The sequence below is a fragment of the Thermobia domestica genome, chromosome 4, assembly GCF_964235325.1.
Source record: "Thermobia domestica chromosome 4, izTheDome1.hap1.1, whole genome shotgun sequence".
NCBI lineage: Eukaryota > Metazoa > Arthropoda > Insecta > Zygentoma > Lepismatidae > Thermobia > Thermobia domestica.
Window position 1 is genome coordinate 110,736,540 of NC_137457.1, and position 16,351 is coordinate 110,752,890.

General features: G+C 38.0%; 1 long non-coding RNA gene across 1 annotated transcript; it reads left to right on the plus strand.

Moving 5' to 3' along the window:
* The first annotated feature begins 1,408 nt into the window (after positions 1 to 1,408).
* LOC145683345 (uncharacterized) lies at positions 1,409 to 15,894 on the plus strand. The gene is made up of 3 exons (XR_014131053.1): positions 1,409 to 1,513; positions 10,684 to 10,822; positions 15,740 to 15,894. It is a non-coding gene; the product is annotated as an uncharacterized LOC145683345 (long non-coding RNA).
* The last annotated feature ends 457 nt before the right edge of the window (positions 15,895 to 16,351 follow it).

A 16,351-nucleotide genomic window follows, 5' to 3' on the forward strand; every position in this document is an offset into this window, starting at 1 on the left:
TACTAAGGAAATCTGTACGGAGCGTACTTTATCCATATGCTACACAGCTACTGCCTTTAACGCGCTTGGATGTTATATCATGTCGCTGCAGGATGTCTGACATCTAACAATCTTCCGTATTTTATATACGTATACGTATGTTAAATACTTCAGCTATCTGTTATATACGTCCATCTGTGTGTGAGGTCCTGACCGCCTATAGACACCTCTTTCTTGCACCATAGATGACGTCATGAAACAACTGTCGTATGCTTGCGAGCTGGTTTATAAACGAGGTTGTTTACAAACGGAAAAGAAGAGCGGAAGGAAAGAAAAGCCTGGGTAAGTGCAATAGTAAACTATCACTTTAGTTAAATATTCCTTTAGTATAACTTGCTTTAATATAGTACTAAACAAGTAATGTGATTTATGACTACAATTCTTACTATTGTAACTCGTTAATGGTTGAGGAGAAAGAAATGGGTTAATCTGAATTTTGAGAAATCTTTGAATATTAATGTTTTGTAACTTTTTACATTTCAAGGTACGCAAAATGAATGTTGTGTGTTTATTCTTTCCTTTTTATATGTGACGGTTTATTACTTGATGGAGATTTACTACAGGACTGCTTAACATAATTGCTAAGAAACCGTTTTCAGCGCGAACATTTTCTTGTGTGGTGAAGATTTAGGATTTAGATTTCTGGGCTTTCGGCATCAATGACCTTGTTAGCCCGTCACATGTGAGTTATGACGTCCCTTGGTGAGCACACTATCAGGGGAAAGGGAAGGAAGCAAACGGCCTGGGACCTATATGTTGGGTACCACCCGGCATTTGCCTGGTGTGAAATGAGGAAAACCCAAGAAAGCCTCATTCAGGATGTCTGGACTTAAAAGCTTTTGATACTTTTTCGACCGAGTGCCCCTACCGGAATCGAACCTGGGTCCGCTCGTACCGAAGGCGAGAGCGTTAGCAACTACGCTACGCGGAGCCACTTGTGTCTAGGAAACCTATTTTACTAGGATATTTGCAACAAAATTTATTTCTTTTCTTTCTTTATTTTTCTTTTTCTTTTTGTTTTTTTTAACAATAAAACAAAACATATTTTACAGCCTCACTGAAATTTAAAAACAGCAGTCAGGGAGAGCTCACGTTTAAGGTTCTTTTTGTTTTGTTTTGTTTTGTTTTGCTTGTTATGTTCTCTATTTAACTAATGTTTGAGTTCCTGAGAATTACATTATTATTATTATTGTTTCATAATTTTCGAACCAAAAATTATGTTTTTCTTTTTTTCCTTGTGTTGACGTCATTGTGGCAAGTTGGGGTGTTTGTATTGTACCTTGGCATTAATTTGGTTACTAGCACATAGTTTCAAGGTCATAAGTTGTAGGCCGCTTGAAACAGCTATTACACAGTTTGAAGAGTTAGTGTCAGGCGTTTGACTTGCAGCTTTCGTTGCAGCGTCTAAATTGCAGTATTGGATTGCGTCCAGCTTCTATGGCTGGTAAAAAAGTTATATCGCTTTCGTAATATGGTAAGAAATACAATGTAACAGTTAGGTATAGTATATATGACTAGTTTAATTAGTCGGAAATTACTCTGTTTCCTTGTCTTATTCTTTCGATTATGTTTAAGTACTGTGTCTTCATAGTATTGTTTCACTATTTCTAGAAGGAATTAAGTATTAACGAAGTAAAGAATAAGCAGAAGCCCACTTTGATTGACGTTTACTATTTCTCATACTTCATTGAGAATGTTTTGATCCCCAATTGCGCAAACTTCTAGTATGTGTGTGTGTTTCTTTTTGTTGTTGTTGTTGCTTACACTGCTTTAGATATGAGCTCCTTCATGGCTAAGCGGTTAGCGTACGCGCCTTTGGTGTGGGAGACCCGCGTTCGATTCCCGGCGGGAGTGGTTCGGAGGCCATGTTAATCAGTAAGTCCACGTCTCATACTGCCTCGTTGCAGAAAAGGATATTAAAATCAACTCAGCACTGCTTTACAGATGGAGTTGTTTGATTCAGGGTTCGAATGAAGCTTTTTACGGGAAGCAGGCACGTAGCCAAAGGGTGGGTCCAGACCCCCCCTTCGGATCCAGAAATGAAAAATATTAAGGAAAGATGAAACAGAAAGAAACAGATGAATCAGCCTCAAAAATATAAAGCTACAATAAGCGTTTTGGTTACTCTTTCTTACGAGGAGCTTTGTGTGGAGGAAACGGGAGGGGGGGGGGCGGATCAAGTTGAAATTGGATATTATTGTAACGGAACATTCCGAATTCCATCTAGCTCCATGTTAACCGTATGCAGCGGCGCAAATCTGTCTTCAAGATTGGGAGGGACGGGTAAGACAGTTCTCATAATTTTTTTAAGGATGTTCAAAATATTTATGAAGTTGAAAAACAATGCTGCGGAGGATCAGGGGAGCAGAGTTGTCTTCAAAATTGTGAGGCGGGCAGATTTAAGGCTTATTCTGGGGTGGGGACATCAATTTCATCTTACTTTCCTTTGTGGCAATCGGACACAAATCATCACATTTCTCTCCAAAAAACGCATTTCAAATCGGATTATTGAGGGGAAAGTCCCCCCCAGTTCTAAGATTGGAGGGGACATGTCCTCATCCCCCCGGGATTTGCGCCAGTAAGCCTATGGACTACAAATGACGATCGATAAACCGGTTCTTTCAGATAGCCTGTCAGAACTTAAGCAATGCCCAGAATTACTAATAATATGAACCATTTTGAATTTCGCGGCAACACTAATCCATTTTATAGGATGTCTTTACTCCCGAAAGAGATCTCGTTGCTATCCTTGACGGCATTGAACTAAGATAAGAGAAATAGAAAGAAGACGAGAAGAACCGAGTTCGAATGACCTCGGAGGACTATGTCTTTGTCAATACTTTTTTCTATTCTTTTACGCAAGATTTCTTCATAATTCTTTAATTAAAATACTTACTAACATATCCTCATTTTATTGTCCTAACAAATCAATATGCATATGTTGTCAGTAAAATAGTTTAGATTGATCGAACCCCTGGTGTGATAACCACAGTATTTCGTCACGGACCTCCCGTATTGCGAAATCGTGGCTACGTGCCTGCGGGGAGGGGGCGACTTTTCAGATATACAATCCAAGCATTTTATTTCTCAGTGATGCAAGATATAATATATAGTATATAATATGTAAAATATGGAATGAGGGAAAATATTTTCCCGGCAAGGGAGAAATTCTTTGGCGAGTTGGGGAAATTACTTGACGAGAGGGAAAATCTTCATCCTCCCGTTGATTCAAATCTTGATCGAAGATCATGCGAGTAGGATTCCATATTATGCTGTAGGTGTAGGTAGTACAGAGTCTTGGCGCTGAATAGGACGCTAAGCTTCAAGCCAACCACATGTCTGTAATAACCTATTGCGATTGAATGGTAATGTAACGTAATGTACGATATGTGCATTTTCTAGATGCCATAAAATTATAATTTTAATTAAACATTCCACGATTATTTACTTCAGGTTAAAGGAGTTTGATGATTAATTGAAGTGAATAATCGAGGCAGTGATTCTCAATCTTCTTGACTTACGATACACTTTACTAAACCCCAATGAGATCGATTTATTTGTTTAGATTTTGGATTGCTTTCCAACAAGTCGAGCCGCGCCAAAGCTGTGTAGGCTTACTAAGTTAAGTGAACTAATCCTAATCTAAATCCATTGTTTTCGGGGGCGCAGAAATGGACAGTGACACTTCCGATACTATTTATATCAAAATTCAGCCAAGAAACTTGGGGAGGGAAAGAGGGGAGACGGATCTTACAAATGATCGAAAATAACCGATATGAGAGAGCGTTTCGTAATAGTAAAAAAAGTGACTGACTAACGTAACATACATGTATTACTGGTTTTCTTATTTTCACCCAACGAAGCAGGTAATTAACGCTAGTACTAGGTATGTGTAGACTAAATGAGGTGATTTGTTTCGTGACCCTTCGAACAATGTACGAAGCGGATGCAAGCAGTTAATACATGGAGTTAGCTTACCTAAATTTAGATTTCGCTTTCCGAAATCTTAATGGATGTATTAAGTGATTTCGTTACTTACACTCTCAATCTCTAAATACAAGGATTCAAAACACATTTTCGATTCCAAACTATGACTCTGCTAAACAAAGAAAGCATAGGCCAGTGTATGTTTTACTTCATTTTCATATACGTGCTCGTAGGTTTTCTCGGGGACTTGGTTTCCTCCCACTTTCTCATTTCACTAAATATTCCATAATCATTAACTTGCTTTAATCACCGACTCCCTTAGCCTAACAGCATAATCGTGGGACATTAAACTCAAAGACTTTATTTTTATTTTCAAGTAATTACTTTTCTCTCTCTTATTTATTTTTAATTTAATTTCTCTTTCAGTTTCCCTCTTTTAGGAACATCAACATAATTTGCAATTCTTTCTCATTATAATAACACTATTAAAAGTCCCATATGTAGCTCACCACGTTGGAACCCAGCGGAAACAGATGAACAACCAATATTGTCGAAAATATGTATTGCTTACAGCGGCGTAGCGAGCATTACAAGATTGGGAGGGGGATGAAACTTGAAATTGACAAGTCTTGATTTTTATCTTAAAAAAATGTCAAGTCTTGATAAAAAAAAATTGCCAAGTGTTTCGAAAATCTTACAAACCCTATGAAAAACTATTACAGCAACCTTATTTTCATATTCGTTCAATTCCATGCCCCGTCTGAGACACGAATAAGATCAGCCCTTGTTCCGCTCTCGAGTCCAATTTAACATCTAACCTCAGGATCATTATCATCACCCACGAAGCACAACTGTTAATTTGATAACTCATGGCTATGTTAGGTAACCTCCACCAGCTAATCTTCACGAGAACCTTTAAAGTTACAATCAGTTGTAGAAATGCATTTAAAAACGTAGAATTAGGTAGGTTATATTTACTGTTTGTGATGTAGAAGTGCCTAATTTACATATTAAACATTCAATTGAGGGGTTCAGTGAGAGACCAGGCTATCTTACATCCAGGTCAAGATTGAGATTTTGACGGAACAGCATACTAATGTCATTAATTGACCTTTTCCTCAACCACTTGTCTGTGTGGCTTGTCCTGAGACAGGGGCGGATCCAGGGAGGGTCTATCTCCCCCAAGAAGAGGAAACTTTGTGTATTTTAATATAAAATAAAACCCATCCAGAGTTGAATCTCTTAAAAGTAGCTCTATCTTGTAAGTAGTGGCATTACAACCCATCGCCCCCCAGTAGTCCATCCTGGATCCACCCCTGTTGTATACTAAGCCAAACTATGAATATCAGTCGTATCCTTCGTAACGTGCTGTTTTCATTTGTTTCCTTTTCTTTCAGAAAGTTAAAATTGTCAGTTAGCCTAGTCTCTCGCTAAACTGTCAATTGTGACAAAACACACCAATAATTGTTGATGCCAACTAAAACATACATATCCAAAGCCTACAAAATATATCACATTATTTAAGTTTTTTTCTTTCTTTTTTTTTTTCAAAATTGCTTGTAATGTCTTTCTTCGTGCCAAGCATCCGAATGTCATCTTGAATTCTGACCTCATTTCACTACAATTCTTTGAAGTGTAAGACTGCGCAGCTTTTTTTCCCCCTCTCTCTCGCTCTCTTCAGTTCTTTCAGTCTCCCCCACTTTGATTTCATGATTTCGCACTCTGATGAAAAGTATTAAACACCAAAATGGAAAAGTACTAATATATAACCTCTCTTTTAGTAGCCCCTCCAACCACACGCCCGGGGCACGTGCCTTGCTTGCTCGCCCATAGCTCTGTGAGCTGTATAAGTAAAATACAATGCGCGCGCATATGTAAACTTGGTGCCAGCTTTGATTCTCGCTGAGAGAGTATACATATAATGTTGGTTCGAATTCCATCAAAACCATAGGCTCATTTTTGTGTAATCTTGGTACTGAAGAAGACAGTAGACTTCAACAAATATTCCTGTCGGGACTCGATGGCTCAGTGGTAAAGCGTTCACCTCTGGTGTTTGGGGTCTTTGGTTTGATCCCAGCTCGCGCCAAGTAAACTTTGTGGTGGACAAACACCGCGTGAGTGGGTTTTCTCGGGGTTCTCCCGTTTCCTCCCACTTTCTTCATTCCACCATTTCATTCATTATATCATCATCAGCGTCTCCTTTAGCCTAGCTGGTATACCCGTCATTATTGATACAACTATTATATACAGGATGCATCAGAAGTCCCTTGTCATCCTTCCTGAAAACTACAGGGATGTAGTTGCATTGATTGCGAGATAAGAGATACACATTAGGCCCAGAGGGATACTTTCGGATTATATCACGCGGACGGTCGCCATCTTAGATTCGAAATTGTAATACGGACGATAAGTGGGTAGTGTGATACATGGCCATGCACTAAAATGTTCTGAGGGTGTCAAATATGCAATCAGATATCATGTAACTTATTCTGGTGAAATGTTATTGGCAGTGAACCAAGTGAGACTATATGTAGTGGTATGTCATACCCTTCTGTTTTTTTTCCAGTGATAGAGACATACCGTTTCTGGTTTTTTAGTGATCAAGATATACCTTCACGGAAGAATAAATGCTAAATACCATTAATAAATCCATTTTTTATACGTATTGACGAATAGCTTTGCACATAAAAAGATTTTATTTCTTATATAGATTCTAAGTTGACAATACTGACATTTTTACCTTTTTCTACCTTTTGTTTGTAAAATGAGGTGTTTTCAAAGAAGTTCATCTAGTTTATATTTTGATGTGCCGTATTGAATTGTTTCTTTCGTATGTATGTATGTGTCGTCTTGTCTGAATTCTTATAAGCGTCGTGTTTTGAGCATGGGCGGATTTAGGGGATTGCTGTGGGGGCAGATCTTACGGGAGTTTGAAATACCCCTCATTCGAGTGTGTGGTCCAGGAGTTTTCCCGCTGGAAATTGTTAATATTAAAAGTCGGCTTTTGAGCACTTTGGTGTATAATTCTCTGATACAAGGTAAGGGCTATTTTTATTTATTTTTTTCCAGAAAGTTGTTCACGATGGATGGATCAGTCTGTCCGTTTTTTCTCCGTAACTAAAAGAAGCTTTCCAGTGGTTTTCAGACATTATGTAAATAGAAATGCAATCTTGTAGGCTTCACACCTCACTGCATTTGAACATTTAGATATGTCCGATATGTCGAGTCAAAATCGTAATAAAACACACCGCCTCTGATTTTTCCCACTTCGAACACATTTTGCTGTTATAGTCAGGGGTAAAAGCGAGGGGGAACGCGGGGGACGCGGGGGGTTCCCCACCTCGAAAAATATGTAGGGCGTCCCCCAGATCCTAAAATGGTACAATGGGCAGAGATAGGCAGGAGGAACGGCGTGGAGTGATGCCGCTACCTACCGTCCCCCCACCTTTTCAGGTCCACTTTTATCCCTGGTTATAGTATATGTTCCACATGTTCCTACTGAGCAATAAACATTTGCAGAAGCTTCTTCCAATTGCTGTGGACACAAAGTAGGATATAGGGTCAAATTTGTGCACAGACGATGGCGATACTTTGTTCTAGATGATAAAAATTATGAATATTTACTGCAGAAACCATAGCCTTAACTTTTCCACTTAGCTAGAAATTGAACAGCGTTAGGTCCGGTGATCGAGCAGCCATTCAACTGCCTCTCGTCGATCAACCCATGTTCTAGAGAATTGTTCAAGTAGTGACGCAATACGAATCCATAATGAAGAAAGCGCCATGGTGTTGAAAAAACTGCGAGAATGTACCATCCTCGGGCATCGCAGCTCGCAATATCTATCCCTGTACGAGCGTGAGGTATTATTCCGCAGTTAATTTTATGGAATGAAAAAGTGACTGATTAGACGTATTCCTCATTTGTCTGCCAACACCATAATTAATTTTCTTTGCGCTATTCATGTTGGAGGGGTCTTGCACGCGGGGTTGTCAGGTGACCAATTGTGCATGTTCTGCCTATTAACCTTCCCATTTACGTAGAGGTCAGCTTCATCTGAAAAGAGTATTTGCATAAAAATGTTAACCATAATTACTCACTGCACTTGGCGATCAACATCGTTCTCGTGGAGATGTTGCTTCATTTGCACCTTGTACGGATGCACTTATACACGCGCAGACCCTATGACTCAACCCACATTGCATTAATAAATGACGTGTGCTCCTCTGGGGCCACATCGAGAAAGAAGTCAGCACTGCCGTAGGTGTTGCTTTATCTGTAGCTCTCTACGATCGTCCGCTACGACGTATGTCCACGAATGTGCCCGTCTCCTCAAATTTAGTTAATTACTGTGACACTGCAACATGTAACACAGTCATTTTGTGGATGATTCTGTTTTCAATCGGTAACCACTGTACAGGCACTCCTCCCGCTTCACAGTTTGAATATTTCGATGCATTCCTCACGTGCTAACGGTATGGTTCTACATCTAGAAGAAAGAGGTAAATACAACGTTCAATTGGCAATAACTTTTCACCAAATTAAGCTCCATGGAATCTGATTGCATATTTGACATACTGAGAAAATTCTAGCCCGTGGCCATATATTTGGTCTAGGAATTAATCCGTGCGGGTGGACAAGAGATGGCGCAACGAACGGAGCGTCCCACAGTTCCGTGTATCCACACATGTGTTGCAAACCCCTGTCATCGCGTATCGTTCGTAGTATAGGGCAGTGGATTAAAGCGTCAACAACACCGGTTTGTAGTTAAGTGAACATGGCGCAATTTGTGCTTGATAAAGTGTTTTTGCGGGGTGTCCTGCTGCATTACTTTAACATGCAGAAAAGTGTGACTGAAAGTCATCGTATTTTGGTGGAAGTGTATGGTGACCATGCTCTAGCTGAGCGAACGTGTCAGAAGTGGTTTGCACGGTTTAGAAGTGGTGATTTCGGCTTGGCAGACCAAGAGCGAGCTGGACAGCCAAAAAAATTCAAGACGAAGAATTGACAGCATTGCTCGAGTAGGATTCGTGTCAAACGCAGGAACAACTTGCAGCAGCATTAGGCGTTGATCAAACAACAGTCTCCAAACGCTTGAAAGCCATGGGAATGATTCAAAAGATGTCACATTGGGTTCCACATGAATTGAAAGACAGAGACGTTGGAAGACGAAAAACCATTTGCGAATTGCTGCTTCAACGACAGAGCAGAAAGGGGTTTCTGCATCGAATTATTACGGGTGATGAGAAGTGGATCCATTACGAGAACCCTAAACGAAAAAAGGCCTGGGTGAAACCAGGTGAACCAGGTCCATCACAACCATAACGAGATATTCACTGTGCAAAGGTTATGCTGTGCATATGGTGGGATATGAAAGATGTGGTGTACTATAAGCTGCTGCAACCGGGTGAAACTATGAATGGAGAACGTTATCGACGACAATTAATGCGTTTGAAGCAAGCTCTGGCCAGAACACGACCAGAATGGGAGAACAGACATGATAAACTTATTGTTCAACATGATAACGCTCGCCCACATGTCGCAAAACCGGTCAAAACCTATTTAGAAAATGTCGGATGGGAAGTTTTACCCCACCCGCCGTATTCACCAGACGTTGCTCCTTCGGACTACTACTTGTTCGATTGCATGAACAACGATTTGATTGGACAGCGGTTTACTTCTTCAGAAGATATCGAAACATGGATCTCTGACTGGATCGCTTCCGAGGATGAGGACTTCTTTCGCCACGGAATCCGTACATTGCCTGACAGATGGGCGAAAGCGGTGGCTAGCGATGGACAATATTTTTCTTAAGGTATTTATGTATTTTGTGTTTGTACTACAGCTTCAATGTGTGCGTACCAACCGCACGAATTAATTCCTAGACCAAAATATATATCACATTACCCAGCAGTTTATAACAAACAAATTTAATTCAAAATGGCGGCCGTCTGTGAGAGTATTCCCGAACGGCCTAATGTGTATCACCCATCTCACATTCAATTAAACTACACCCGTGTAGAATTTAGAAAGGAACTTCGTATGATGTATACAGGGTGTTTCGAAAGTCCTCTGACAGTTAGAGTTACAACAAAACGTAAGAGGAAAAACCATTTCTAAATATGTTGTTTTCAATCTAAAGTGAACACTTTTTAAATCGGAGGAGCCGTTTGGGCTGTACTCTTTATGCGCCGAATGTGGAATGAAAATGCAATGTTACCATTTACCTGGACCCACAACATATGTGAATGAAGTTACTGTTTGAAATGGGGGCTAGCCATCGACATGTTAGCGTAAACATCAGTAACTTCATTCACTTATGTTGTGGGTCCAGGTAAATGGCAACGTTGCATTTTCATTTAACATTGGACGCATAAAGAGTGTCCAGCCAAACGGCTCATCCGATTTTGAAAATTCCTTCAACTTACATTGGAAACATCATATTTGGAGACGGTTTCCCAATTACATTTTGTTGTAGCTCTGATAATAATCGAGTTACTTTATGTCAGGGGACTTTTGAGACACCCTATATATCTTATGGAATATATGTTTGATGTCCCTATAACTGTAGTATAATTTAGTTTGTTTAAATTTACAAGTTATTACAAGTAGATTCTGACTTACATGCGTAAGAGTTTGTATGTAACTAACTAATGAATTCTATTTCATGAAATTTACGTTCAAATATTTAACACAAAATCTTTTATTTACATGCTTAGTGACTTGGCTTTGGACTGCAACTGATTATTGTACCCCATTATTGCTTGAGAAGAAAACCGATGTCCGAATCTTAATTTGGAGAAACCAAAGAACTATTGGAATGCTGAGGATTGCAATCATTAATTTCTACACTTCAAGGTGCGTAAATTATATCTAGGTGTATTCTGTGTTTATTGTTATAATTACTATTACTATTATTGGGTTTAGAATCAATCAAGTACTTCATGATATTTTAGAGAGATCAAGATGGCTGCCAGATAGATAAATATTTGAGCGTCAGGCCCTTATTTCTTTTCAATTTTATATTTAATCAATGTCTATTCTCCCCCCCCCCTCATTATTCCACCAAATCGTATTCCAAGATCATCAATTTTCAATACTCATTTGTGATTGTCAGCATACATAGCATAACCGTAGGAAGTAAAACAAAGATTTCTTTTTATTTTTCGTTTTCATGTCTTTTCTCCATAGCTGTGAAAAATAACGCCTTCAACATCATAAATTTGTATGCTACTTGCCTGCTTTCGAGCACAGTAATCAACTATTTGGACATTACGAAGCAAAACAGGTCTACGTTGCAGTTAGCATAGTTTTGAAAGGATGTGACATAATGATAACGGTTTTGCGATGTTCAGCCTAAACAGTGCAAGTAAATAAATCTGTAACAATTGTATTGGTGTTTAGCTTACATGTCCTCCAGACGGGCCATTTTTTTTTTTTACATCTTGTTACTTCTACTTTATATGAGGGGTCGCGGTGGCTCAGTGGTGGAGCGTTCACCTCTGGTGCTTGAGGTTCTGGGTTCGATCCCAGTCCCCGCCAAGTGAACTTTGTGGTGGACAAACACCGTGTGCGTGGGTTTTCTTGGGGTTGTCCCGTTTCCTCCCACTTTCTTCATTCCACCATTTCATTCATTACTCATCATCACCGTCTCCTTTAGCCTAACCGGCATAATCGTGGGACGTAAAACTCAAAGATTTCATTTCATTTCTACTCTATATGAAGTATATTCTGAGGTTGTGTTTTTGGGGACGTGGTAGCTCAGTGATGGAGCGTTCACCTCTCCTGCGTGGAGTTCCTGGATCGATCCCAGCACGTGCCAAATGGGCTTTGTGTTGGACAAACACTGTGTGTGGTTTTCTCGGGGTTTTTCCGTTTTCTCTCACAGTTTTCATTCTACTATTTCATTCATTTTCATGATTATAGTCTCCTTTAGCATACCCGGCAAAAGCGTGGAACGTAAAACTCAAAGATTTCATTTCATATAAACTTTGGTGCAAAGTAACCCCATAGATGAAGATATTATGCACCACATACAAAAAAGTATGTTCAACATACTAACATAATGTTTGTTTGCAATATTTTTCTCCTGTATTTATACATTTAACTTTTTACACAAAACTGCATGTGTAACGAATTTTTGTTACGAAATTCGAGACGAGACATAGCTCTTCCAATAGAAACAGATACAGGTTTCGAGACGAGACAACTTTCGCGACACCTTTGCGAGAGGTGACAGTCTCAAATCATTTCTCGTGCGTACCCCTAGCCCATATCGTGCGTTATCAAAAAGCATGTTAATGAGAAATAACAACATGTAAATACAATATAGGTAGTTAAAAACATTTTTGTTTTCATTCTTCAGTAATGCATTATTATTAACCTCAGTATTTTATAGTCATTCTTAATCTTAAGGTGATATATAATTAAGTTTTGAATTCGGTTAATTTATTTTGTTTCTCAAATTGTATTAAAAATGTATGTACAATTCGCGGCAAAAAAAAAACCTGCAACATGAGAATGTAAGTTTATTGTGAAACTACGCCTAACAGCACAGGGAACGAACATAACATCTAAGTGGAACGAATCACGCCACGATAAACCTCGGCCTCCTCCCGTGCACACTTACTTTGTAACAAAAGACTTCGTCATTTCACAATAAACTTATATGCTCATGTTGCAGGTTTTTTGCCGCGGATTGTACAAACATGTTTATTTTCATTCTTGAGTGCTTAAAGTCACTATAGTTATTAAACATAGTAATTAATATTGTACTCTTAACGTTAAAATAATATATAGTTAACTTTTGAATTCAGTTAACATTTTTCTTACTGAAATTGCTTTAAAAAGTATGTAAAAACTTTTTTATTTTCTTTCTTGAGTGCCAAAAGTGATGCACAGTTATTAAGATTAGTACTTTATACTCTATTCTTAATTTTAAACTGATAAACAGTGCGTTTCTGAATAAATTATGTCAAGTTATTTGAGTGACGAACACTGGTACAAAACCCTAACTACCACTGGAACATTTCGATTTTGAGATGACTACTACCGGTGCAATACAAGGGATTTTAAAATATTGTTTTTCCTTCAACGGCTATTTGATTTTGAATTCTGACTACATGGTCATATATAGGAAGGATCAGTGTCTCTTTCCAACTATGGTACAGCTCCGACCGATTCACGGTGCTCACAGAAGAGACAAAAGAGTATGTTTTCAATTTTAAAGTAACGACCACTGGTGTTTTTGCCCTGGTATGCAAAAGTAAGTGGGTACCCCAATGGGGTAGAGGGGTACTATGCGGTACCTAATTTCTGCATTTTAGATATATGGAAATACATGTGTCTAAAATGTAAAGAACTGATATTTGTTTACCGAAAACTGCAACTCGGTAAGCCTTACGGATACCGAGACATGGGAAAATAAAGAGCGACACGATATGTATGTGGGGTTGCATACTTGAAGGTACAATTTGGAAAATGAATTCAAATATGACTAACGGCTATCAAGATATTGTCAAATAAAGAGAGGACCAATACAGGTATGGGATTTTCGTATTAGATGATAAAATTTCCGAAACCGGTCATGGAAAGTTAATAAACACCAGTAGCAATTCCATCTTCAAGTAATTAGATATTTCCATGGGGTGTTAGAACATCTTACAGTCTACCAAGATTAAATTTTAAAAGCTTTTGAAAATATAACTTGACATTTGTAAAGAGTATTAGAAATATGTATTTACCTAAAACTTGCATTTAGTACATCTGACATATAGAGAAACACCGTGAAATAAAAGAGTATGAGATGTTGAAACTTCGGAAAAATTATTGGTCCCAAGAAAATTAAATAAGATGGTATTTCTATGGGTTAAGTGAGTACCTCAGTACAATTTCGATGGAAAGATTAGTTCTAGGTTTTCTTCAGGCAGTTCCAAAGGTTCATCGAGCTGTGTAAAAGAGTGAAAATTCCTTGTGAATATCTAATATAGTAACCAAAATATAACGAGTCATTTATTTTATGACGTAAAAACAGAGATCTTTAAGGATTTGTACTTCTGGGTCTTTGCTATAAGAAAGAAATTCAAAAACCTACTGTATATACCTTAATATGCAATTAAATCAGTGAGGACACAGTAACTTAGTGGTGGGGTGTGTACCTAGTATGTTTTGCGGAAACTACACTGGAGTATTCTCTTAATCCACAGAGATACGATCACACTTAACTGCCCATTTAATTTTAAAATGAAATTAAGGCAAGTGAATGTTGATGATAGAATTGATGGAGTGTAAAGGTGGGAGGAAACGAGAGTACCCCGAGAATACCCACGAATACAATGTCGACTACAAACTGACTTGGACACGGATCAAACCAGGGACCCAATACACCAAAGGTACGCACTCTACCACTAAGCCACCGTGCCTCCACCCATTTAGTTGTCTATTAAGGTATATACGGTAGTTTTCTGAAATTTCTTCTTCTTACAGCAAAGACTCAACAGTACAAATCCATGTGGGTCTCCATTTTTACGACGTCGTAAAATACATAATTACTTATATCTTGGTTGCTATATTTGATATTGACAAAGAATTTTCATTCTTTTTGGACGCTAGGAATTATCACGCTTGGATTTACCCGAAGAAATCTTCGAGCTGAATTAATCTTTCGATCGGAATTGCCCTGACGAGTGTGAGGTACTCACTTAACCCATATAAGTACCATCTTATTTAACTTTTATTAAGATCAAAAGTTGTTTTATGAAATTTCAAAATCTAATACTCTTTTATTTCACGGTGTCTCTCTAGCTGTAAGATGTACTGGCTGGAAGTTTTGGGTAACTCTATTCTCTTTTCTAATACTCTTTACAAATGTCAAGTTATATTTTCCAAAGCTTTTAAAACTTAATCTTTTTAGACCCATGATGTTCTAAAACCCCATGGAAATACCCAGTTACTTTAGGATGAAATTGCTACTGGTGCTTATTGAGATTTCATGATCGGTTTCGGAAATTTTACCACCTAACACGAAAACCCTATAACTGTGTGGGTCCTCCCTTTATTTGACAATATCTTGATAGCCATTAGTCATATTTTCCTTAATTTTCTAAACTACTGTCAAGTATGGAAGCCCCACATACCTATGGTGTTCCTATTTATTTCACCATATTTCGGTAACTGTTAAACATACCGACTTGCGGTTTCGGTAAACACACACCTGTAACGTTCTTTATAAGTTTATTAAGATATATTTTAGAATGTTTAGAAATGGGAGGTCTGCGAATGCCATAGTACCCGAAAACCCCCATAAGGACGTGTGTGTAGTGTATTGAATTGAAACTACTTTTGAGGTTGTTGTTAGCCCTCAGTAATTACGTTTTCGAAACTGCACAATGTAGTACGCAAAACTCACACTTCTATGGTGTTGTCCTTTATTTTCCCATACCTCGGTATCCATAAGGCTTACCGAGTTGCGGTTTTCTGTACTAAACAGATATCAGTTCTTTACATTTTAGAGACATATATTTCCACATATCTAAAAATGCAGACATATTAGGTACCCTATGGTACCTCGAACGCCAGTGGGTACCCACTTACTTTTGCATAGTAATACATTTCGAGTTGTTCAGCATCAACAAACACTTTTTTTTAAAATTCATCATTTTTCTACCAGAAACCCAAAAGTCCATACCTGACCGAACAGATTTTGTCCATTTAATCTAAAAAATGTTAAATATTTTAAAATGTAACATTTTAAATATTTTTGGATTTTTGTTTCAGGTATTTCATGCATCAAAACAAAACCAGGATTCTGCATGAAAGACAGCGAAAAGAAGCAGTGTAATTTGTGGCTAAAAGCACGTCCTTTCTGAAGACAGACCCGATTGTATTTACATTCTTTTGTACAAATATGTAACCTTAATAAATATACTGCTCCGCAAATTATTTCTTTCTTCCATAAATTAGAATAAATGTATGTCTGTTTAAAGAAAATGTTTGTTAGGGTTAAGTCCTTTCAACTCTTTTTCTCTGTAAATAAGAACATTATACCTTGCAACTTTTTTTTTATCATTTTGCAATTCCAATTTTATAAAGTAAATCTGCACGAAGCACTATTATTTCAGTCATACATTAATAACTAATGTATTGTTCTGTGAATAAGGCAATGGTATAGTGAATATGTTTTAACATAAAATCTGTAACTCAGCTTTTCAGTAGTCAACTTTATTGAGAATCCGAAGAAAGAAAGAAAAAATGTTGGACTTAATGAATTTCAAAATTATTTTTGTTCGAATTCCTGACTAATCCAAATTTTCCAGAGAAATCATTTATGTTGCTCTCTACAGATGTATCCTTTCTCCAAATCGTATGAAAAGGAGACTTCATACATCG